This window comes from Nannospalax galili, unplaced genomic scaffold (genome assembly GCF_000622305.1).
Source record: "Nannospalax galili isolate Female #2095 unplaced genomic scaffold, S.galili_v1.0 scaffold543, whole genome shotgun sequence".
NCBI lineage: Eukaryota > Metazoa > Chordata > Mammalia > Rodentia > Spalacidae > Nannospalax > Nannospalax galili.
Window position 1 is genome coordinate 2,999,192 of NW_008352270.1, and position 25,832 is coordinate 3,025,023.

The window sequence follows — 25,832 nt, forward strand, 5'->3', positions numbered from 1 at the left end:
ATTTTTAATCATTATGTGATGAAGAATCACAGCTTAGAACCCATTTTCTAAAATAAGGTTATTCTTTTTCTTCATTTAATTAAACCAGAATAGTTATTTTAAAGATTTATGTATTTTTATGTGTATGAGTGTTTTACTTAATGAACATATATGTGTCACATGTGTGCAATGCCTGTGAAGGCCAGAAGAATGTTAGATCCCCTAGAATTGGAGTTAACAGACAGTTGTTAGTCATCATGTCAGTGGTGGGAACTGAACCTGGGTTCTCTACAAGAGTAGTCAGCTCTTTTAACCACTGAGCTATCTCTCTGTTCCTTGGACTAGTTACTATATAGTGTTTCTCTGCACAGTTTTAGAAAGGAAATTATTTTATCCCTTTTTTTGATCCCCTTTTTAATACCAGATAGTGTCTTGAACTTGTAAATACAATAGTATTCACTCGTCTTGAAACTATGCAGGATCAGATGTGTTGCTAGTGAAATATTATTTAGACAAAACATCAAACCAACGCTAATCCAGAAAAATGAACATTAAGACCCAATCATATCTGATAATATTTAATAACTGTAAAGCAGCATATAAAAGTGAAATGTTCTCTAAATTAAATTGTGACCCAATAATAGTATCAGTAAGGGGAATCACCATACCATTGTGGGTGATAAAATTTCTTTAAAATATATTGCTTTTGTGGTCATATATGAAATGCAGTAATTCACTCCGATTCTTATACTCCATTAGAGACTTCAAGGAGTCCCATGACTACTAGTTGAATGTCATGGCTTATAGTAACTAAATAAGCATGTGACATTTTATCTAATGAAGATCAATGAAATTAAAATGAATTTACCTCTGTTTAAACTATCAGACTAGTGGCACAAAATTTTCTAGTTTTTTGTTTTGTTGGGCAAGTGTTATTTTGATATATATTGTACCTTTATAAGCAGTTTATTAATGCTATGGAAGTCTTTTTTTTCTTCAAGAAATTTGAGATTTTTAAAAAATTTTGAAGTAGACACAATTATTAGTTTATGTTTGGATTTTGTATATATATATGCAAAGTTTTCTATACTATATCCTTTTGTCTAGCACAGTCCTTGGCACATAGTACTTAATAACTGAGAGTTTCTTTAAGAATTTATGGCACATACAAGGAAACATTCCTTCTGGGTTTACCGGTGTATATAAGTAAGAGTTATATGTGCGTCAGATCAAACAGATGAGCTTCTCATGTAGCAGAGTATCTTTGAAGTGGATCTGTAGAAATATTAACCACAGTCACAGTCTATTCTGCTGGAATTTTCAGAAGTATTAACAAGTTAGAAACCATCCAATGAACCTGTATTCCTTTTTTTTTTTAATTGAGTTGGGAAAAAGACATTTTACAAAGTGGACACATTGTTTTATTTTGTTTCACATTTTACTAGATTGCAGTACAAGGCCAATAAATTAAACCTAGGCAGTTCTGTTGCTAATTGCACACAACTTCTCTTGAGTATCAGATATTCAAATCCATTTTATGAATATGGTAGAGAGAATAACAACTGTAAAACAAAGCACTGTGCATGTAAGTGACTGTTAGTGTGCATTTCAGAAAGGATAAATGCTCACCATATGGTACAATTACTGTGTCCAAGTTTTCAAATTAGCTTCTCTCATCCTCCTTATTACTGTCTTTAAAAAGAGAGGAAAAAACCCAACATGATTTATCTACTCTGCAGCAGAACTCCTGACGCAAAACAGCAGCCCAGTTCTGTCCAGTTTTTTTTTTCCCTTAGCATAATAGAGGCTGTCGGACTTTTTTATACTAATTACTGTGTGAGCCTCAGATGAACCCCTTCAATTCACAGGGCTTTGTTAAGGGAGGAGCTGTCAATGTGTCTGCCCGTTTGCAGCTGTGCTGTGGCTTTAGCTTGCTTAACATTATGCTGCTTTTTAGACTTGACAGAAGGGATTTTTTTTTTTTTTTTTATTAAGGCAAAGCAGCCTTGTAGCGAAATGGTTTAAGCAGCTGCATTGTAGGGAAGCACAAAGAAGTTATTATTGTGTCTGTTTAGGGGGGGAGGATGAAGGGGGAGATATTCGGCTGCTGTTGATGCCGATTGTTGACTTGCCATCTGCCAGATAGGGAGAAGAAAAAAATGACAGCTCCAGCAGGGTGTTCAAGAGGTTGTTTGGAGAGACGCATAAACATGTGCAGATGTCGAACTGAATAATGGCTAGAACTGGAGACGGTTTATGATGCTGCTGATGTTTGTGCATATACAGAATGGATGTATGTGTGGATTTGGTTAACCAAGGGTACATAATAATTATCATTGTTTTCCTGGATGTCCCCCTCCCCTTATTTCGTTAATTAGTTTAGGGGTGTAATACTTCCTCTTCTTTCCCTTGTTTATGTCTAGGTTTAGAAACAACTTCCTTAAATGGCAGTAGAAACTTTCTTATTTCTCCATATAGATGGTAACTAACCTATTTGGTTAATGTCACGTGCGAATTTCTGTCAACAGAAACTTTAAGTAATCCTTCAGTTGAATTGCCATCCTCTGAATGTGTCCATTAACAGGTTAGTCAGTGCTTAAAACTCTCTTTTGAAACTGGAGTGGTTTGTTCTCTCTTACCACTAGGGGTAATTTAGCACAAAATTCATTTTTACTAAGTAATTCCATAAAACTTTGAATGTAGGTATTCCCAACTGTAGCAGAAGAAAAAGTTAAGGAGTAACAGCTTGGCCTTTTTGGTTAATACTCTTGCTCTTGTTCTTGATATTAATGGCATACACTTTTGTTAAGCATTGCTAGGTTGATTATATATTTCTTTACATTTTTATCATTAGGTCTTAGAATTTGGCATATCTAGAATTCCCTTAAATGCAATAATACTTACCTGTAAGTAGAAGTATAAACAATTACCCTGGTCTTGTAAACCAGAAATGGAATCTAAAATTCCATTTAAAGGTTTATTATTTTGTTCTTAAATAATTGAGAAGATATCATGATGTTAGGTGGAAAATTCCAGAGCACCTCAATTTTTAGTAAAATCTGGAAACTAATTACAATGCAAGTAGAATGACCAGAAAAGAGATTAAAAAAAAAAATCCTTTAAAAGCTGCCATTTGGCTTAAGGAAAATGTGAGGAGAATTAAAGATTGTTCACATTGACTTGTGGTCAATTCATGCTTTCCCAAAACATTTAAGATCTTGTTGTATTGAAAGGCCAATATAGTGGCATCTTTGGGTTAAGTGTAATGTCTTTCTGAAAGAATTATTTCCTATTCCTCATAAAGAAATTGAGTCAGGTATTTCTAGAAAAAAAACTTTGTCTCACTATCAGTTTCTTCTCTAGCAACTAATCTGTGTTGCCTGTAAATTCTCCTTTGTCCCATTTGTTTCTGTTATTTGGAGAATGTAGGATCGTGTACATGTTATTTGTAGTTTCATAGGCTGTCCTGATATCCCTGTTGAGTTTGGGATAGGCAAAGTGATATTCTCCAGGTAGTGGTTTTGTAAGTAAGACTGTGGGTTGCCAGCCTTCATATGTTAATGAGCAGCTGACAAAAGCAAACTTGAATAAAGCAGACTTTCAGGGCCATGCTATATTAGTCATGTTTTTTCATTTTAGAGCCGTTTAACAAACTTTAGTACAGGCAAGTATACTAAGCAAAGTCACTGAAATATTAAAGACAGAGTGTCTTTGAAATTAAAGAGACAAGATTAAAATATTACTTAACCTAGATAATTGAGCTTATAAAAGTCACTTAAACCGTTTGAGCACAAATTTATTAGGTAAAAGAAGGAAACAATAACTGCTGTTGAAGGGTTGAAAAGGTTAAATGAGATAGTATTTAGCATATCTGGAGCAAATTCAGTAATAGCTGTTAGCAGTGCTTCATTTCTGTTAGGTGTTAGTGAAAGTTTAGAGATTGTAGCTGTTGCAGTTAGAGTAAAAATGCTGTATTGGAAGGTGAGACACAAATTTCTAGAGACCATTTTAAGGGAGTGATCACAGAAGATTTTTATCTTAGAATCCACTGTTGAGGAACTTCCCATTGTTTCACAGATCTGGAGGAAAATTGTTTAGGGAAAATATGGAGAAAACTTGATTGTAAATATTTTAGAGATTGATAGCTTCATAGCTTATTCTTATAAAATAATTTTCTACTTAAAAATTAGTATGAAATTGCTACAACAATCCATCCTTTAATGTTAATGTGGAAAATACAGTGAAGAAACAATAATAATATTGTTTCATCACCTGAGGAAGTTTTAAAGCATTATTTGAGTGTCAGAACTCTTTATTTTGTAGATGAAGAAACTGCTCTCCTAGGGATAAAGTAGTGAGAGGAGCAGAGGCATCCTTAGTGAACTAGAGAGGATGTGAATTGCCTGTTGCACTGAGGGAGTTAGTGAACTCAGTCATATGATAATTCCCCTGGAGATGAAACTGGTGGTTTTTAAAGATTTGGCGGGGGGGCGGGCCTGGAGAGATGGCTCAGCGGTTAAGAACACTGACTGTTCTTGCAGAAGACCTGGGTTCAGATCCCAGCACCCACATGGCAGCTAACTGTCCATAACTCCAGTTCCAGGGGATCTGACAGCCTCTTCTGTCTTCCATGGGCATTGCACGACATGGGTACACTTACCTACATGTAGCCAATACATGCATACACATAAAAATAATAAATGAAATATTTAAAAAAGATTTTTCTTTTCAATTTTTTTTTTGCTGGTAAACCCCCACGCTATTAATAAGTATAACTTAGTAATTTTAGTTGATGAGTTAAGCAAGGTATGTTGCACTTGGGAGAGCTGGGTTACTCACTACTGAAGAGTGTTTGATAGTATTGGATGAAATGACAAAGAAGTTCTAGTGGAATTTCAAGAAGAAATTGGCTATACTAGAAAAAATATGCTTTGATTGCAATAGCTAGTTTTATTTAAGAATATTTTCTTGCTTAATGGCACATGTAACTATTATGCCAGTATTCATAGCAGTTAAGTGTTCAAAATAATTAAAAAACTAATGCTCTGTCTACCAGAAGCAACTTACATAACAAGGAAATGGGAATGTCCATGGTCTGTAAATGATTGTATAACAATTGAAGAACCTGCTTAAAAATATTATGATTGTATTTTTATAAATGAATGAAACTGTATTTATTGTATTTGCAGAATAGTTAGAAACAAAAGCTTTAGGAGCTGCTAACTTTAATGCATTTGAATTTGAATTGTGCTTTAGCAAAACCATACATGAATAGTAATTTTTAAAAATATTGGCTACTATGTTGAAAACAGAAGAATATCTCACTGTCTGACATATTCTTTAAGGCACTTGTGAAATGTTTTGGCTTAAAATTTTTAATGTGTTTTTAGTCTCAAGAAAATCTGATTAAAGATGTTGGTAAACTTGGTAGCACTTTTTAAAATGGAAGATGATTAAGATACAAAAATGAAGTTGGTGGGGTTTTTTTTTTTTTTTGCTAAGCAAGTCACTTATTTGTTTGAGACTGGAACACGGCATTAAAGTTCATAATTTTATACTTTTAAGTTGAAGCGTGTGAACAGCAGCTGCTGTTTCTTGGCATCTTTCTTAAAAGATATTTAGGTTAGAAAGAGTCAGAGACAGGGGGAGGGGGGGTCTGAGAGAGAGAGACTGAAAGTATAATGGAAGAATTTTATAAAAATCACCTTTTGTTTCTTTCTCTGTATTTGCTGTGTATCCATGACACAAATAGCTCATTATCCTTTTTGTTTCAGATAAAAAGGATTTGTAATTTAATATGGTTGTTTTTCTTTGACCTTAAAGAATTTGCGGAATTATAGTTTCAAAGTAATAAAACTGGTTAATTTTATTAATATAGATTTTAAAGGCCAGTTGGTTAGATAATAACATAGTTCCTAAGTAGAAATTATACCTTAAGTTACAGAATGAAAAAGGTCTTTCTTAAAAGTAAATACAAAATCTAAATAAAAGCACATTTCTCCTAAATTGTAACATGTATCAAGTAATTTGCAGTATTAAAGTAACTTTGCTGTCATCTGCTTGTGGCAATTTTTATCTCCTTTCAGTGTGCCACCTTTTGGTTGGGTCTCTCTCTCTCTCTCTCTCTCTCTCTCTCTCTCTCTCTCTCTCTGTGTGTGTGTGTATGTGTGTGTGTGTATGTGTTTTAGTGGTGGCAAGTTTTGGCTTGGATTATTACAAGTTAGCTTATACATAAATCTCTGACAGGAAGATTAGCATTTTTAATATGCTAAATAAAAGATCTGTCATACCACTGGATTATACAAGGTTAATTACTCTCTGTAACAGTGGTCAATAAGTGAATTTTAGAAAACTTTTCCAAATGCGTACTTTCTGAGGTAAAGAAACGAAATACCCAAAGTACACTGACCTAGTCTAGAAAGCAAAGATGTTATACGCTTTCAGAATTAGTTATGAAACCTCTATCTTTTGATTCTACCCTGTCAGTTTATAGTTATTAGTAAATGAGTGATTTGTAACAAGTCTATGGGGCCAATTGCTATTTTTAAGAATAAAACTTGGATTAACCTTTGTTGTTAATTTCTGTGATTACTTTATCCCTAGCAAATGTATGGTACCCCATGATTTTCAAAATCCCCTTTCTATAGAGAATATCACAACAGGATCTAAATATTTATATAGTACAGAAGCACTTATCGCTTATTTTGTAGTATGTTTCATAATCTTTGTGATAGATTTCTAGACAGTGTTCTTTCTGAAGTCTTAGCTTTAAGATAATTTCCTTTCAAAGTTGCTAGAAGTATTGAAAATAATCAGAATCATATTCATTGAAGTACAGATAATGATGAAGATAGAATATTAATGTGTAATGAGAAAATTATACGCATTTCAGCTTTACAGTTTCACTTTTATCAGAGTAGTATGTAAAAGTTGTTTCCTGAAATTTCTGGCTATGTGTTAGGTAATACTGCCCTCAGAGGGCCAAGGTAAGTAAATTCATTTTTAACATTAAGGAACAGCTTTTCTGGTATTAATCCAATCTGTAAGCTTGATTTGGGGGAAGAAATGCTTTTATTTGAATAATTGAAGAGTATTTGTTTTGTGTTGCATTCTTTGATTTGTCTGTTCTTCTAAAAGTGCTAAACATATCTGCAGTTCAAATAGATAACATGTAAGCAGTCAATTCTTTCTGAGAAAACAACAGATGACTGGCCACACAGTTGCTGTATTAGATTCATATACAAAGAGGATAAGAAAATCAGCTACCTGGGAAAAATCAAGATGATTTTACTTATGTGTTTCACTTTTTATGTCTTCAGTAGTAAATATTCTATTATTTAAAATTATTTGCAGCATGACTTTTGAAATGTATATATAACAACATTCATTGAAATGCGAGCATACTTTCCCTTTAATTTTATAAATACAGGCATCTTTAAAGTTTGACTCAAGAATATGTACTTCACTGGAAAAGCAATGCTTGGATATAAAACAGCAGTAGTTGAAATGTACTTTTTTCCTAAGTCATTTTAAAAGCTTGACGTAATATGTAGTTTAACATGTTTCAAGATTAGTTTATATAGTAAACGGAGAAGGAGAAATGCATAATGTCAAAATGATGAGATGTGGCTTTGCTTTGTCCTTTCCTTTTGTTTATAGTAAATGTTATGAGATAGTTTGGAAGAAACATTGAAGTGTTCAGTAGTAAATTCAGTTTGGTACTTCTCCCTCCCTGGAATTGCTTGATACTGAATTAAGAAAGAGGATTTTATATGAGAATATTGTCACTTTTTAACTAAAAATTTTAAAATTATTGCTAATAACAATGATAATGATGATAGAAAACAAGACAAAGTACAGTGACTAAATTTAATTTTTTTTCGTGTGTGTGTGTGTGTGTGTGTGTGTGTGTGTGTGTATGCCGGGGTTGATGTCAGTGGTCTCCTTATTGCTCTATACCTTATTTTTTTTTTGAGGCAAGATCTCTCTAGATTTAAAATGCGTGGCTACAAACCACAGGGATTGTTTGTCTTGCCTCCCCAGTCCCGAGATTACAAAGTGTATGCCACCATTCCTGGTCTTTCCTATGTGGGTTCTGGAGATTGAGCTCACATTCTTATACTTGTGTGGCAAACATTTAAAAGCTAAGCTGTCTCTCCAGCCCCCTAAATCCCTTTTTATTTGTTTTTTATTTCTTTAATTATTTATTGATAATTTCATGCATGATTACATGTATCTTCATATCCATCTCTCCTTCCCCTTAAGTCTATTTTGTTTTTTTCCTGCTATACTATATAATATATATACTTCCATGTATTGTTTATTGCATTAACAAAGTTATATAATTCTTACTGTGAGCAAATGTTTCGTGTTATAAATGTTAAATCTATTTCCCCATTACTGTTGCTCCCTTTTTCTAGAACAGTAAACTGAGGCACAGAGAGTAGGGTGTGTCCTGTCTGCCACTCACTATGAACTGACATTTGAATCTGGGCAGTTGGGCTTGCAACCACTGTTCAGTGCTGTTGTTTTGAAGTGTGAGCAGAGTGACGAATGTTTTTTTGAGCAGCTCTCCATTCATGTCTCATCTCTGTCTTCTCCTGGTTGTTCTCTGATTCTCAGTTTGCATGTAGCTATCTCTGCAGTGAGGATATTGCATTGCTCTTCTCTCATTACTCCAAGGGGTCCCTTGGGTTGAAACCTGAACACAGGGCTTAGCTTAACTTTTAAATTTTCTTTGCTCCCTCTGTCTTCCTTTCACCCTTTAACTTGTGATGCAAATCTTAGATTGCCTAAGGAAAAACATCTGGGAAGAAGTGGAGAATTATGAAGGGCATGAATTCACCCTTAAAATAATAGTGGGTGTGATGTGTGATTCCCCCTTAGGATCCCATACTGCTAGAAATGTACTACTATAGAAGAGATTCATTGAGAAGAGTCTAAGATAAAACTTTATTCTTTTCACTGATTTTTATTATATAAATCAGTAATGTTAATGTAGAGGTGAAATGGATGGGTCGAACCACCTGACAAGTTTTTCATCTCACACAGGCTTCCTCCTGATTAGCAGGCTCTACAGTCTGGTCTGTAGTTTCATAGTACTTGCACAGAATATCTTCCCTTATCAAAAGAAAAAGAAACGTGAGCCCAGGCTTGTGTTACATTGTGATTTCTTGAGTTTTTCTGACATGAGTATATAGTCCTTTAGAATCGTGGTAGGTTATTTATTTAGTTAGTGGTTATTGTCAACCTGTTCTGTACTATATGTTGAATGCATATGGCAAGTAGGTTTGTGTTATGGATTTATTTTTACCATATTTAATATTTATTATGGCCATTTATTGTAATATATATGTTCTAGTTTGCTTTCTGTTGCTATGATAAAACACTAACCAAAACCAACTTGGGGAGGAAAGGATTTATTTAGGCTTTAATTCACAGGTCATAATGTGTCACTGATGGAAGTCAGGCAGGAACTTGAGGCAGGAACCTGGATCATAGACTATGGAGGAATGCTGCTTACCATCTTGCTTCCTCTGGCTTACTCAGCTAGCCTTCTTTTCCAGACCAGGACCATCAGCCTGTGGTTAGCACTGTCCACAGTAGGCTTGGCTCTTCTACATCAATCACTAATTGAGAAAATGCCCTAGAGACATGCCCACAGGCCAGTTTGTTGGAGGAAATTACTCAGTTGAGAGTCCCTCTTCTCCTCTTCTCAGGTGGGTCACATTGACAACTAAGACTAACCATCACAATATATAAGGTAAGAATTACATAGATTTAAATATTTAGAAAAGATAATGTGATAAAATGGAAAGTACAGTAATGAAATTAAAAATTTTGAATAAAATCATATTTTAAAATTAGTCCATTCCAGGCAGGCATGGTGGCACACGCCTTTAATCCCAGCACTTGGGAGGCAGAGGCAGGTGGATCTTTGTAAGTTTGAGGCCAGCCTGGTCTACATAGTGAGTTCCAGGACAGCTGTGGCTACAGGGAGACCCTGTCTCAAAAAGACAAAAAATAAAATAAAATAAAATTAGTCCATTCCTTTTCAGTACTTTAAAAAATAGTTTATCTAGTATTTTAATTTTATGTATATGAGTGTATTGCTTGCATGTGTGTGCCAGTGTCATGTAATGCTCATGAGTGTCAGAAAAGGGTGTCAGAGCCCCGGAATTGGCATTATAGAAGCTTGTTAGCTATCATGTAGATGCTAGGATTCAAATCTGGGTCCTCTGTAAGAGCAGCTAGTACTCTTAGCTGCTGAACCATTTCTCCAGCCCCTGTTCAATACTTTAACATTTGATGATACACATTAAGTAATGTAGAAATTACTTCATGTTCAAATGTAATATGATGTAGAAATGGAGACTTTTTGCAATAATGTAGGAAAGAAAGCTTTGCTTTCACAGTCTAAAAGGACGTAAATGTAAGCAAAATAATAATTAAGCTCACATTTAACCCAGCAGGAAGCTGAGTACAGATTGAGTAATTCTCCACAACATATCTACTTCTTTGTAAACTAATCTCATGGTTTATTCTTCATTAAATTGCCAGGATGCTCTTTTCTTTTGGCTAGTTTATGTGCATGTTTTGTGTATTCTTCACCCCTCTTGCTTTTCTCTCAGTAAAATTTGATACTGTAATTCTATTAGGATTTTTTTTTATTTAAAAGCATTGCTTTTTGGTTTAAAGTATAGTGTTTTCCTAAAAACAATGGAAACCAGGATTCAATTGACCAATTTACACAATATCATGAAACAAATACCAGAATGCTTAAAGGTGGATGGTAATTAATAAGTTTCTGGAAAACAAAAGAAATTATAATGCAGAGACCAGCTATATTGGGAAATTGACATAAATAATTTCCTTATTGTTGCTTCAGCTTCAAGGCCAAACATGGGCCCCAGCATTCTTTAGGAAGTGAAAACTATACTTGATATAAAAATGACAAGTTTCAGTGGTGTGGGTAGGGCTGCACTTTGCCCAGAACTGTTCAGCTATGCATACCTCTTGCTTTCTAATTTAAACCTGAATCTCATGTTAAGATCCTAGAAGATGGAGTACGGTCACTGGACTCCTTTGTTTTCTTCCCAATGTGGCCATAGTGAATAAATCTCCTTTTTCTGCTTTCCACTAAAAACTAAAATAAAAAACAAAAAATGAATGATACCTCACCAACAAAAAACAAACAACCCCCCCCAAAACAAAAATGGTAAGTTCATACATTATGCAGTAGATGCAGAGTTTCTTGACTATAATATATTTCTCCAAATAATCGTGAAGGAACATAAGGAAAAATAGAGGAATGTGGGTAAATCTGGAAAGCTTTTAAGCCAACTCGGAACTATAAGGCAGAATCACCAAAATTGTGAACAACTTCCATGTGGCCAGTTATGGTGATAATGACCAGTGCAGGAGCAGACAAACCTCTCAGGAGAAGTGGGAATCTTGGAATCAGTGTAGCCACAAATCAGAGTTCTCTGCTGAAATACTGAAAGGCCATGTACTTATGCTCCCCCAAGGCCCTTATGCCGTAATAAAAATAACAAATACTTTTGAGCACCCTTTTCTCAAGATACATAGGAAGCTGTTTAGAAATGCCAGAGAATCAGAGATGCTGTCATTTGCTGTGGATATCCTAATTAAACACTAGTTTGTTCAAGGATAGGGAAGGAACATTACTGAAGGACTGAAAGGAAAATGATAATGTAAATGTTCTTTAATTCATTTTGAAACTATTTTGTCCAAGCTAACCTCAGTCTCCTGGGCTCAAGGGATCCTTCTGCCTCAGCCTCCTGAGTAGTTGGAACTGCAGGTGAGAGCCTGAAAACCCAGCCTCATTTAACCTTGAAATCTCTCACCTCTTCATTTTTTTTCTTTCATACTGAGATTTTATTGGTTGAGGACCAGTACACAGACATTTCAATTTATATACAATTCTTAGCACATGTACCACAGTCTAAAGAACCATGTATTGTTTCTTTTTAAAAGTCATTCCAGTGATGTTCCAGCTTGGAACCCAGTGGCACATTTCACTTCAGAGGACTCATGTAACAGTATCATCAAACACTGGCTGACAGTCCTTACTTCTACTGAAATTTGTATCACATATGCTACATTTGGTGTTTGTTTATTTTTTGATACAACCAGAAAATAGTGAGATATTGAATCATGGGAGGCTGTGACTGACTGACTGGGGTGTCAGTGTAACATTCCATAGAAGGGGTTAGTTTTATATCCTGTGACCCAGAGCATACTAAATGGCAATTTGGAGTCTCAGCCATGCATCTAATGTGTCTTGAATATTTTAGATGACTTCTAGTCCTGTGTTTTTAGTAAACTGCTTTCTTAAACAAAACAAAACAAAAAAAACAACAACAAAAAACAAACTACTCCTTGGTCATTGTCCTGTCAGAACCATGTGCCCTTTGTAACATCTCTGGTCATGGTTTAGGATCCAGTTTTCCTAACAGTTTTGATAATGTGCTGTGAAAGATGAAAATTCGAGTGTGTAGTGTATGTGACACCTCTTCATTTTTTATGCTCCTTTATTTTTATTTGTGTAAGAGTGTTTTGCCTGCATGTTTATATATATAAAAAAAAGTGTGTACAATGCTTGAAGAGACCAAAAGAAGGCATCAGATCCCCTGAAGCTGGAATTACAGACTGTTGTTAGCCATCATGTGGGTGCTGGGAAGGGAACCCAGGTCCTCTATAAGAGCAACTAGTGCTCTTAATCTCTGAGCCGGTTCTCCAGCCCCTATGTGCCATTCATAACAGCTGCTCACTAAACTTAAAACTTCTGAGGGTTGAACTGTACCTGATTCTTTGCTGCATTCTAGTACCTTACATATTTCAGTATTAAGTATTTTTTAATGATCCAATATATTATAAGCCCATTTCCTCAGTTCTAAAAGCATGTTTTTAAGGGCACATTTTTTGATCTATCATCCCTATTGAGCACTTTCAATACACATTCAAAGCTAGTTGATGACAATGGTCAGTGATCTTGCATAGATATCCCATTAGAATGTAGCGCTTTTAATTTGCAGAAGGGAAAAGAAAGAACATACTTAAAGACTCAGCGAAAGAGAAGCAATAACCTAAACATTTACGTTTGCAACAGGTGGAACACCTAAATGATATACACATACATACTGCTATGCAGATTTAAATTTACTAAAGTTTTCAGTTTCATATTGAAGCAGTAACAACCAAAACTTAATTTCTTTTGGATCATAAAAATGATAAAAATCTTTAACTATGTTGAATAAACATGAGAGAGAATAATCTAAGAATCACTCTTCAAGGAATGATTTACTATTTCATGAATTATAAACCCTAGTCCCTATATTTAGATGGTACCTTTTAATAAGGACAGATATTCAAAAGCACTTCACTTTTTTATTTTTAAGTTTTGGTTTGTTTTGAGACAGGGTCTCTCTGTATTCCCAACTGGTCTGGAACTTGCTATGGAGACCAGGCTGGCCTGGATCTCAGAGATCTGTCTGCCTCTGTCTCTAGAGTGCTGGGATTAAAGGTGTGTACCACCATGCCTGGCTCTGCAATAGCACTTCACTTTTTAAAAAGCTATTTTTCGTGTAGTCTCTGAAATTAAAAAGTATTATCATACATCATTGAAATGTAAAGAATATAACATAAAATCTTTAGGATTATTTTAAAGACATCTATAAAATAGAATGATAAGTTCATTGAGAAACAAGCTTCTTCTCCCTGCAATGTTAACAGGATTCCACTTAGAGCCTATTTGACTCCATGTAACAGGCAATTGAAAAGAGTGCAGATGTTTTGTTATATTTATCATTATGCATTTTCCTATAATAATATTTGGTTTTAGGATAGTTAAGCTATGTCATACAGTTCTGCATTATACAGTATTTTTTGTTTGTGGTGCTAATACTTATTTTTGAAATCTACTAGCTGAAAGAAAAGTCTGCTATATTTTCTTTTAGGTAGTTCATCTGTATAAATTTAGTTGGCATCTGTCAACAAACAACTAAATATTTACTATATTGTGAACCACAAAGTTAAATAAATTTTTATACTGATAGTAGCATTAAATCTCTTCTTGTTTGAGAAAAAAATAGGCACATGAAGAGTTTTATTTAAGAATATTGCTGGAGATGGTTTATTAAAGCACTTAAAATTTATTTTTACTTAAAGCTGCCATTTTTAACGTTTAAGCCTGCTTATTAGAAATTCTTTGTGTGTATGTGTATATGAGTGTATGCATGTATGCAAGTTTGTATGTGTGTAGACACATGTGCAGGTGAGCATACAATTGTGTGTGCATGAGTGAGGGGCAAAGGTTGAAGTCAGGTGTCTTCCTCTTTCACTTTCCACCTTATAGAGTGACATAGGAATTTCTTGCTTGAACACAGAACTTGTTGATTTGACTGGTCTCTAAGCTAGCCAGATCATTCTGGAGATCCTCTCTCCATCTGCACATGCTAGGATTGCAGGCTGGCCATCCTGACATTTATGTGGGTGTTGGGGATCCAAACTCTGTCATTCTTGCATAGCAAGTGCTTTGACCCACTGAATCATCTTCTCAGCCCATAGAAATTCTTAATTTATATATATATATATATATAATTTTATTTTAAAAGTTCATAGAAAACAAGTGGCTTGTGGCTGTAGTCCTAACTACTTGGGTAGGCTGAGGCAGGAGAATTATTTTAGCCCCTGAATTCAAGACAAGCCTGAGCAGTACAGCAAGACCCCATCAATAAAGAAAAAAATGTTGTGAAAGCTCTGAGATAACTGTACTGTTCTGTGTGGGGCTTTATACCTCTCTGATATCTTAGCTCTGTCTTAAAGAAGTAGAAGTATTAGTCAAATTAATGCTGTATTTAGCTATTACATAGCCTTTTATTTACATAGATTATTTTTAATTATGTGTATATGTCTGTGTCTGTGCATGAGTACTGGAGCTAATGGAGGCCAGAGGTGTTGAATCCTCTAGAGTTAGAATTACAGATGGTTGTTAGCCACTTGACATGAGTACTGGGGTTTGAACTTGGGTCCTCTGGGCAAGCAGTGTATACTCTAACTGCTAAGCCATCTCTCCAGCCCCTCCTTTTTATTTCTTTAGTTAATAAAAGTGTTTCTGGATAGAGAGATGGCTCAGAGGTTGAGTACATACTGCTCTTGCAGAGGACTGGAGTTGGGTTTCCAGCACCTGTCAGGCAGCTCACAACTGCCTGTAACTCTAGCTCTAGGGCATTGGATACCATCTTCTGGACTCTGTGGTCACCTGCACTCAACAGTGCATACACCACATACATAATTTTTAAAATGATAAAAATAAATCTTAAAGAGATGAAGGTGTTTTATATACCTGTCACTAACCAAAGAAACCTTTTTTGGTTGATGGTATACATTTATTGGTGTTGCCTGATTATATGAATATTCCTGAATAAGTATAGGACTGATTATAAATTGTTGTCTTAACAGTGCTTCCATTTAATAACAAAGTCTAGTATCAAAATGCCACCTATTATATGCCAAGTAATATTTTAGAACTTGTATATTATGTCATCACATAATTTGGGGGTAGGTACTGTGATAATTGCTATTTTTTTAGAGAAATAAGTTGAGATCTAAAGAGGGTAAATTAGCATAATTAATTAGTGGTTTAGTCAGGATTCAGATCCAAATTGTGTGGCTCCAGAGTCCTTGCTCTTTACCAATACAGTTGTTTTTTTCTTTACTCTTTGAAGATAGTTTCACTATACAACTCCTACTGGCCATAAACACACAATTCTGCCTCTGCCCCAGCCCAGAGTGTATTGTAGAATGTGTACCACCATCCCTGCCTACTTAGAGAATGATGGAATACAGAAAAGCCTGAAGCCTAATCTGAGAAGTTTATTTATTATTAATGACAATTACTTGATACAACTTTTATTATATCACACAGCATTTGTTCAAAGTAAGATTTCTTTTATTTTGGAAGTGTGTGTATGTGCATTGTCACAGTAACAATATAATCGTTTTTCATGAACTCAGACCAGCTGAGGTTACCTATACAAGATCAAGCCAGCCAGAATTCTGTGCTCTCCAGGTCCCATCCCTTTTTGAGGAGCTATTGGTAACTGACAGCTTCTGGGGAGGAAGCATCATTTTTTTTTAAATGTATGGCCACTGATAGATTTCCCATGCTGCAGTGGATGGCTGCACATCCATAAACGTATGGGTAGCACTAATTGGACTTGGCGGGTTATCCAAAAAAAAAAAAAAAGAGAGACATGGAAACTGGGAGGGGGCGGGGTTGGAGGGAATTTGGGGAGAGTTGGATAGCGAAAATGGGGATGGATATGATCATGTTTCATTATATACATGTATTAAATTCTCAATAATAAACATTAATATTAAAAATAATAACTAGGACTGGAGAGATGACTAAGCAGTTAAGCGCACTGGCTGCTTTTGCAGAAGACCGGGGTTTGAATCCCAGCACCCACATGGTGGCTAACAATGGTCCAGGACTCCAGTTCCAGGGGATCTGAAGTCCTCTTCTTACCTCTGTGTGCACTGCATGACATGGGTGCACTTACACACATGCAGGCATAACACTCATACACATAAAAATAAATAAAAATAATTGACAAAAAAGTCAAACAATATGACCTCCTTTTTGCCTAAATACTGATGACTCTTTGGTTTTGTTACTAATGAAGGTTGTAAAGGTTATTTTTTATTACACATCAACTGTGGATGTCATATATTCATATTTTCCTTCTGATATACAAAGATAACATTTTAAAATGTAGATTATGATTAAACATGGAAATAAAATATAAACCCCAGTATTCTCAGAGAAGTTAAGCTTTCAGTCACTTCAGCTTTATACTAAGTAGCACCTCTTTTTGATACACATTTGAGAATGCTTCCACCTTTTTCTTTATGGAATGATTAGATTTTGAATATTGTGAAACATCAAATGTGAGTGCCCATTGGCAACTTAAAAAGCCGTATCATCTGCATATTTTAGTAAAACCAGTATTTTAGATTATTTGCTATTAATATTTAGGGTCTTTGATTTTCTTTGTGGAAAATATGAATCTAAACTTAGGTCCCATCCCATATTATTAAATTAGCATATTTTTAAAACATGATAGTATTGAATAATATAATTATAAATGATCTTGTTTTATGAAATTTGTGGATAGTGCTATAATTACATATAATTATTTTCAGTGGTATTGTGTCTGTGTTTTAGTAAGATAAGACTTATTCTACCTGTTTTTTAATCCTAGACCGCACTTTAGCATAGACAGTTGAGAGTTGGTCTCCAGTATATGCAGTGTTTTCACCTGAAACATATTTCACCCTTCTACTTCTCAGTAAACTATAGAGTTAGGGTCAGGTTTCTGAACACAACCTAACTTTAAGATGGAATGATATATTTATCAACACAATTCATTTTTGAGAACATAAGGCTGGATTATGTCTAAGGGTCTTTCCCAGTTGGATGTTTGAACAAACATGGACATTCTCAGCTGAATGTAGATCAAAGACTATTGGTACATCTTCATCCGTTGTTAGTTAGGCACATAATACCCTTATTTCCTACTTTGGTGCCTTGTGATGGCTTCAGTTTTTAAATATATATAATGGTGATTCCCCCAGATGGACTTGAACCAGTGTCCAGTGTACAAAGAGGACGGTCAACACAGAGGAAACATTTCCTCCATGCTTCCAAGTGAAGCCAACCACTATCGAGTAGGACCTTTGACTTGTCTTCACATAGATGGAACTGGTAAAAGAAAGGAGCCAGGGGCTCCTCTCAAGCTTATGTGACCCCTAAGGAACAGATCCTCAAACGACCTTAAGAATAAAAATAAATTGATCTGGGTCAACAGAATGGTCCTAAACACTCAAAAGGAAAGTATGACCAAAGACTAAAGTGATCAGTATAATTCTTTAAGAGTCCATGTGTATAGCTAAAGGCTACATAACAAGAAACAATGCCAGACAGGAGATACCTTCCTTTGAGTTGTTGGCCAGAGCTGATTGCTGCTAGATGAGGAACAGCTGATCTTCCTAAAACAAGGATCTCTAGATAGGCTGACTAGACTCAGTGGATGGACTAGCATTGTGGAATGGCTGGGGGCACTGATAACACAGTGGATAGTAACAGGGATGACAGAGTATATGGTCTCCAGTGGGGTGGTGGGGGAGAGGCTATGGGACGGTGACATTTGGGATGCAGGTATAAAGATGAATAAGATTGTTTGGGATGTTCTGTATGAGATACACAAAAAAATAAACAAATGAGTTATATTTGAGGAAGAAGCATAAAAATTTGCTTCATGTTAATTAGTAGATAAGAAAAACATTACCATTAAAATGTACCCGATGAATTTATATCCATGCTCAGGTGCCAAAGAGCTCAGAAAGTAACTTACTGTGACTAGTAATAATCAGGTATATAGAGATTAGAGGCACATGTGCAAACATCTAAATGTTAGTTGCATTAAAAACAAGTTTTTCTGTATGTAGCAGTATATTTTTAAATGAAATGGTGATCCTTTTTAAAGGTTAAAACCTCATTCAATTTTATGTCTTATAGGGTTTATACTGAGTACAGTAATGTATAACTATTAATTCAACACTGTGAACCTAAAAATTGTAGCCAATTTTGAAAGAGATGCATCTTTTCTCTGGAAACTGTTATTGACTATGTCAGTGCTGTTGTAATGAAATGCATCTACTAATTATGTGGTTATTAAATAAATTAAAAAATATATAACGCTGATTCTCAATGAAGTGCTAATGAATAATGAAGTAAAATTTATTGTGTGTGGACCAATTTAAGTTGAGGATATTAGGCAATGTAATTTGACATTAAATGAGCGACTTTGGAGAACCATCATTTGAATATATTATCCTCCAAAAGATGATCCATTTGAATAGCCTGCCAAAATTTTTAAATGGAAAGAATGAATCTAAATGACCTGAGAGCCAAAATAAAACTTCATTTGTACTCCACTTTCTAAAAATAGTATCTACTCAAAGCCATTGGGATTGTTTGTTGTAATAAAAGAGATAAAGTATTATGTAATAGGAGAAAGTTGGCAAAGTTTAAACATCCCACTTTACAACTCAAAAATAGAATTCTCTACTATTTATAAGAATGGTATGATTTTTTTTCTTTGTATCTACAAGGAATTAACTAAGCCTATATTCTTGTCTCCGATTTTAAAATCATAAGAATCATTCAGTTAATTTATTTTGTGGTTGTTCCATAAATATGCCTTTGTTTATAGTGCCTAAAAGCTGTCTTAGTTTCTTAAGGTGAGTAGAAAAAAATCACAACAATGGTGATGGCTTAAAACAACAGGCATTTGTGGAGGCCAGCAGTTAGAAAACACAGCATGAGGAGAGTTACTTTCTCCTGAAAGGCTGTCAAGGAAAATCCATTCCTTATTTCTTCTGGTTGCTGGTGGCTCTGGGTAGTCCCTAACTCGAGCTGAGTCTTTTCCACTCACTTTTTTCCTCCTTTCCTTCATATGTCAAATATGCTTTTCTGTCAAATCTATCCATTTAAGAACATTTAAAATTTGATTTAGGGCTCCCCCCAGATGATCCAGGAGGAACCCTTCTCAGAATCTTTTATTTCACTGCCTTTTTCACAAAATGAGATACACTCTTTTCTACTATATAAGGTAGTAATCACAGGTTCTAGAAATTGGGACAGGTGTATCTTTGAAGATCTTGTCATTTAGTTCATTACAGAGATGAAAATCCCAGAATCCTTATTTGAACAAACAATTGTGCTCACATAATAAGGATTTGATTAGTGAAAAACCATACATGGAATGGTGGCCCCTGAGATAATAATGGGGCTGATAAATTCTCATTGCCTGTAATATTGTAATTATAGTAATTCATTACTTAAGTGCTTGTGGTGATTTGGGTATAAAAAAATCAGGAGAGTTTTTTAAAAAATATTTTATTATTTTTATTTTTATGAGTGTATTGCCTACATGTAGATAAGTGCACCCATGTCGTGCAATGATCCGACAGAAAAGGCTGTCGGATCCCTGGAACTGGAGTTAGGGACAGTTGTTAGATGCCATGTGGGTGTTGGGATTCAAACCCGGGTCTTCTGCAAGAACAACCAGTGTTCTTAACTGCTGAGCCATCTCTCCAGCCCCCAGAAGAGTTTTTATAGAACTCATATTAGTGAGTGTCCACAGAAAAATTTGCCTTTTTGGGGGGGACGTTTTCTCTCCATGGTAAACCAGCTGTCTCTTAAAGTAGTTGAAATGTATGAGCTATAAATACAAAAGTACGAGACAACTTGATTTTTATGTATTAGGTATGAGGTTAGGTACAAGTAGTATGTTTAAAAATAAGATTGATGGGGCTGGTTAGATGGGTACACTTACATTCTGCATGCAAAATACTCATACATGTAAAAATAAAATAAAATGTCTTTAGAAAGAAGATTGATGGGGGCTAGGGAAATGGCTCAGTCAGTACAGTACTTGATATACAAGCTTGAGTACCTGAGTTCAGATCACCAGCACCCGTGTAAAAGCTGGGAACAGTAGTGCATAACTGTGTTTAGGAGGAAGAGCTCATGGGCTCATGGCCAACTACTCTAGCAGACCTTGTGAGTTCTGGATTTGAAAAATAAGATAGAGAGTGATAGAGGAAGATAGCCATTGTCAGCTATGTCAGCTACTGGCACATGCTCGTGCTTGCACACCCACCACCACCACCACCGACTGCAACAACAAAGGCCTATGGTGACTCCGAATAGTTTATCTTAAAGGATTGATTAGAGGAAGGGTTCTTTTGTTCTGGGTATTATTTCTGTTTCTTGGCACAGACTCATAACATGTTCTTTATTTGAACTCTTCGTGCCTAAGTTGAGCTCGTCATTTGAACTTAGTCTTCATCATATACACTGCTATGCCAGGGCGTCTTGAAAAATGAACTCTTTGCACTGTTTCATGCTAGGAAATTTTCCTCCCTACTGGGCTTAGTAAAGTGGCAAGAGATCCTGCTTTTTACTGTTTATTTGTTTATTCATAACCTGTTGGGTTTGTGTTGTCTGTAAGGACCATTCTTATAGGGTAAAACCTCTTAATTACATTTTTGGAATTAGAAAACTAATATTTAATTAGGCTAATGCTCTATGTTGTTATATGAATTTTAATTCAGAATTCTGGCAGGAGTCTTTAAAAACAGGTTCATCCCCCCAATATTTAGGACCTTCTTCAAATATTTAGGACATATCTGATATCTAGTGGGATTCTGGAATAAGCTCTGAAGTTAGAAGTTTTGTCTTTTTCTTTGCCTGGGGAGGGGTTCTTCCCAGTGTTCCTAGCACCTAGAACAAATTAATAAATGAATGACTATATTGCAAGTCCATGTGTGGATGGAAAAGGATAGAAAACAGAAAGTGAGTTAGTAATATTCATTGCAAGTTTGAGATTTTTAGCTTGTTGGTTAAATGAATAAATGCAAAATTATTTATAAATACTTTGAAAACTACTGTGTATTTTTCTTTTAATAAGAAGGCAATATTTTACTTTGCCATTACTCAGTATGTGCAAGTATATCCCTATCTGGTTATAATGCATTTTTCTTAAGGGATGTGTAATAGACTAATTTTCACATTAAAAAAATGTATACAATGAAGTTTAAGGCGAGGGGCGGGGATAGGAATAAGAAATCCAAGACCAAAGAATTTTCCATCATGGGGTCAACTTTGGTGGAATAATGATTTCTCTTAAAGAGCGCTGTTCTTTTTTTTTTTTTTTTTTTTTTTTAATCCTAATGAGTTTATTGGGTTTGCAAACAGATCCTAGGTGGGGGCTTATTTACAGAAGAATGCCAACCCCCTATTTATAGCTGCACTAGAAAGTCCACACTCAAATATAGATCCTGTGAACCTTCTCCACAGCTGCACAGAATGGCGAGAGAGGTGCCTCATGGTGTTCTCGGCTTATCCAGCCTTAGCCCCTCATCCACATGCAGCTAAGATCAATTGATTGGGTGGGAGGGGTGGGAAAAGAGGTATGACTGACACTTATAGGATAGTTGTTGGAGGACACTTCCAGTTAACACTTCACCCCTTCCTCCAGCTCTTACATTCTTTCTGCCAACCTCTTCCACAAAAGTCCCTGAGCCTTGGAGGAGGAGGTGGTAGGTGTGGAATGACCTTCCTCCCATTGTTATTTTCTTTCACATTTTTAACAACTTGATATAGATCACAGCAAATATTTTCCTAAGATTAATTTAATTTAAAAGATGTAGGCTGGAGAATTGACTCAGCAGTTAAGAGCATTGGCTGCTCTTACCAGAGGATCAGGGTTTGATTCCCAGCACACACAAGTCAGCTAACAACTGTTTATATCCTCAGTTCCGGGTGATCTAATGCTGCCTTCTGTCCTCCGGGGCGCTGCACAACATGGGTGCACTTACATGCGGACATAACGCTCCTACACGTAAAAAAATAAAAAATTATTAGTTTGTGTGGTGATTGTGTTTATGTCCTGCATCTGAACATGTAAATGCGTATGATGCTGAAGGAAAATTAAGTTTAGAAATGAACATTTTACTTCATTAATGCCACATTACCTGAATAAGTATATCCAGTTCTATTTCAAATAAGTGATTTTATTTCATATTTTCATCTTTTTATGTTTTTCATTTTATTGTTGGTGTGATTATCAAATTATTACTTGCTATTCAGTTTGACAGACATGTGTTGTACTAATATAAATCAGTCATTGCTTTTTTTTTTTTTTTACAGCATTTTAAGCCTAGATGCTCTATCATTGTGTCTTGATTGGAGATTAACACATAACAGTTTAAAATTACATAGGAATGCTTAAGTAAATACGGGAAAACAAAATAATGTGGGAAATCAACAAAGGAACTACTTTATATTTTTAAATGGGAACTGTGAATTTAATCACTCTGGCTTTATAAACTTAAATTATGTAGTTGCTAAGATTAGAGCCATATGTTTTAGTTAAATTGGAGAGACCATCGGGGTTTGTGTGCGTAAATAAAATTTTTTGTTATACCTATATACATGTGAGAAATATATATCTTTCATTTATTTGTTTTTTATTTTTATTTATTTAAAAATATATTTTTATTTTATATGTATGAGTGTATTGCCTGCATGTATGTGAGTACACCCATGTTGTGCAATGCCGCAGAGGTCAGAAGAGGGCTTAGGATTACCCTGGTACTGGAGTTAAGGATAGTTCGTAGCTGCCATGTGGGTGCTGGGAGTCGAACTCGGGTCCTCTGCAAGAGCAGTCAGTGCTCTTAACTGCTGAGCCATCTCTCCAGCCCCTCATTTATTTGTTTAATAAATTATTACTGTCAGCCAAATGGTAGGCAGTAAATTGGGCATTTAGAGTATATCATTGCAAAGAAAAATGAATGGCAATATTTGTTGGTGATGATAAAATTGAGTCCTAAAAGCTAAGATTACAAGTTTGGAAAATAGTCAGGTATGGTGGTACATGCCTTTTAATCCCAGTACTTGGGAGGCATATCTGTGTGAGATGGAGGCCAGACACGTTTAGCTACAGCTGGCAAATTCTGGGCCAGCTGTAGCTACAAGGAGACCATCTGAAAAACCAAAACCAAAACAGAACAAAAAATGAAAACAAGAACAAAGGAAGAAGAAATTTGGAAAATATATCTACCACCCTGAGCTTGAACTCCTTCAGTGCTTTTTAAATAATGGAATTAATGATAACAAATGCAACTATATAAAGTGTATCAACTGTGGAAATTGAATTGCTATGGAAGTTCATCATGTCAATAAGCCAGTAATTTCTATATGACCAATGCATGGTATTAAAAATTCTTCACAGTATAAAAGAATCATTCACTGTTCAGTACGAACGAATGAGTTTTTACATACCAGAGTGCATTGATAAAGTTGCAAATTCTACATTGCAATTAATGTTTTAGAAACTGTCCCTTGTTGAATTCTGGTGCAGTATAAAATAAATATTCCCACAACTACCAGAATACTCTTTCCATTTTCAGTTACCTGTTTGAGTTAGATTTTCTGCTTAAATTTCAATCAAAGCAACATACTGACTGTAACATTGACTGCAGTAGCAGAGAGGCGAATCCACCCATTTCTGTTAAAGTGATCAGTAGAAATGCAGCACAGTCCTGCTTTTCTCATTGCTTTAAGAAATAAAATAGGTTTTTGTTTTTTGAGACAGATCTAGCCCAGAGTGGCCTTGAACTTGTGACCCTTCTGCCTTTATCTTCCTCTTACTAGGAATACAGGCTCATACTACCACCCTTGGCTCAGAAAGTCATTTTATGTATATTTGTTATATTAAATATGGTATAGTAAGTGTGATGTTAAATTGAGTAGGGGGCAATTGGGAGGAGTTGATAGGGGAGGGAATCTAAATACTGTCAAATTGTATACAAATCTCAAAAATTCAGCTAAACTAATAAAAATAAGTGCAGTAAATTTTTATCTTCAGTTTTCTTATTTTCAGGTTCTACCATGGTAAACATGATAATCTACATAAGCAAAGACTTACTAGATTCCTTTAATATTTAAGAATGTAGAGAGAGTATGAGATAAGTCTGAAAGTTGCTATGCTAGTGGAATAATTCCACATCTGAGATGCATGTTGGAGTAAAGTTACATTATATGTTTAAGACTTGGAATTTATAGTCAACTGTAAGGAATGACAAAACACTTTTGAGCTAAAGAGTGATAATACCAAATAAGATGAATCTCAGGTGCTTAGTGGGTTAGGATAGCAGCAGTGGTAAGTAGAGTTGGGAAAGCAATCACAGAGCATAGGCAGTAGGACAGACAGATGTAAGGGCAGTAATGGGTCAGGTTAGTTGAGGCTGGCTGGAGAGACTTGGGAAGTCCCTACTGACCCAGATGTGGTAGCAGAGGTTAAATGCTAGATTTAAACTTGGTTCAGAGAAGAGGCTCCTTTGTGGCAAAAGTTTAACTGTTTTCAGCTTTTTGTAGTTCTGAGATTCAGCACGAGATTTAACAGTAATATAGGACTGTACAGTAGAAAACTAGAAGAGGAGTTCAGGAAGCCATACAGTTCTTTTTCCTTTTCTCTTTAAAAAATTTTTTGTTATTGTTATTTTTGAGACAGAGTCTTGTTCTGTAGCCCAGCTGGCCTTGAACTCATGGTGACCATCCAGCTTCAGCCACCCCACAGTGCTGAGATAACGGGTGTGGGCTGGCATGCCTTGTTTGCCATCCAGCACTTAAGGTGCCATGGAATAATGTACCTCTGTTGTTAAAATTAGATCTTGTTTTGGTGCATAGGCAGGAGCTCATAACCTACATTATCTACTGTTATGTCATGGCCCTGTAGCTACCATGTGTTCTTATATTTATGTTTGTGAGTTGGGTATGGATTTGAGCTCTGTTAACCCATGTTCTTTCATTTTTGAGATTTGTTCACAGCATTGTATAGAAGGTGATTTTCCTATGAAGAACAAGTTATAGTCAAGATTTAACAATGATACCACATTCTATAATCCCAGGCTGAGGCAAGAGGACTGTGAATTTGAGATCAGCCTGGGCTATATAGCAATGAGTCCTTGTCTTAAAAAGGAAAGAAAAAAAAAGGAATGGGAAATAAACTTTCCTCTAATTTATTTTGAAAAAAATCATAGTATTAGTCAGTGGTACACAAAAATGAAATGTCTATTTCATATTCCTCCTGTGATTTTTTTTTACTGAAATTCATAAATGCTGTGTGAATGGTTTACCAAAGCTTTCTAAAATGACTGAAAATATGCTCTAACAACCATCTGATAAAATGAGAAAA

The 25,832-nt window shown here is 35.3% G+C and overlaps 1 protein-coding gene across 3 annotated transcripts in view; it reads left to right on the forward strand.

Annotated features, from left to right (window-relative positions):
* Nucleotides 1–25,832, forward strand: part of Akt3 (AKT serine/threonine kinase 3) — a 263,366-nt gene that overhangs the window by 106,318 nt on the left and 131,216 nt on the right. The window lies entirely within an intron of this gene.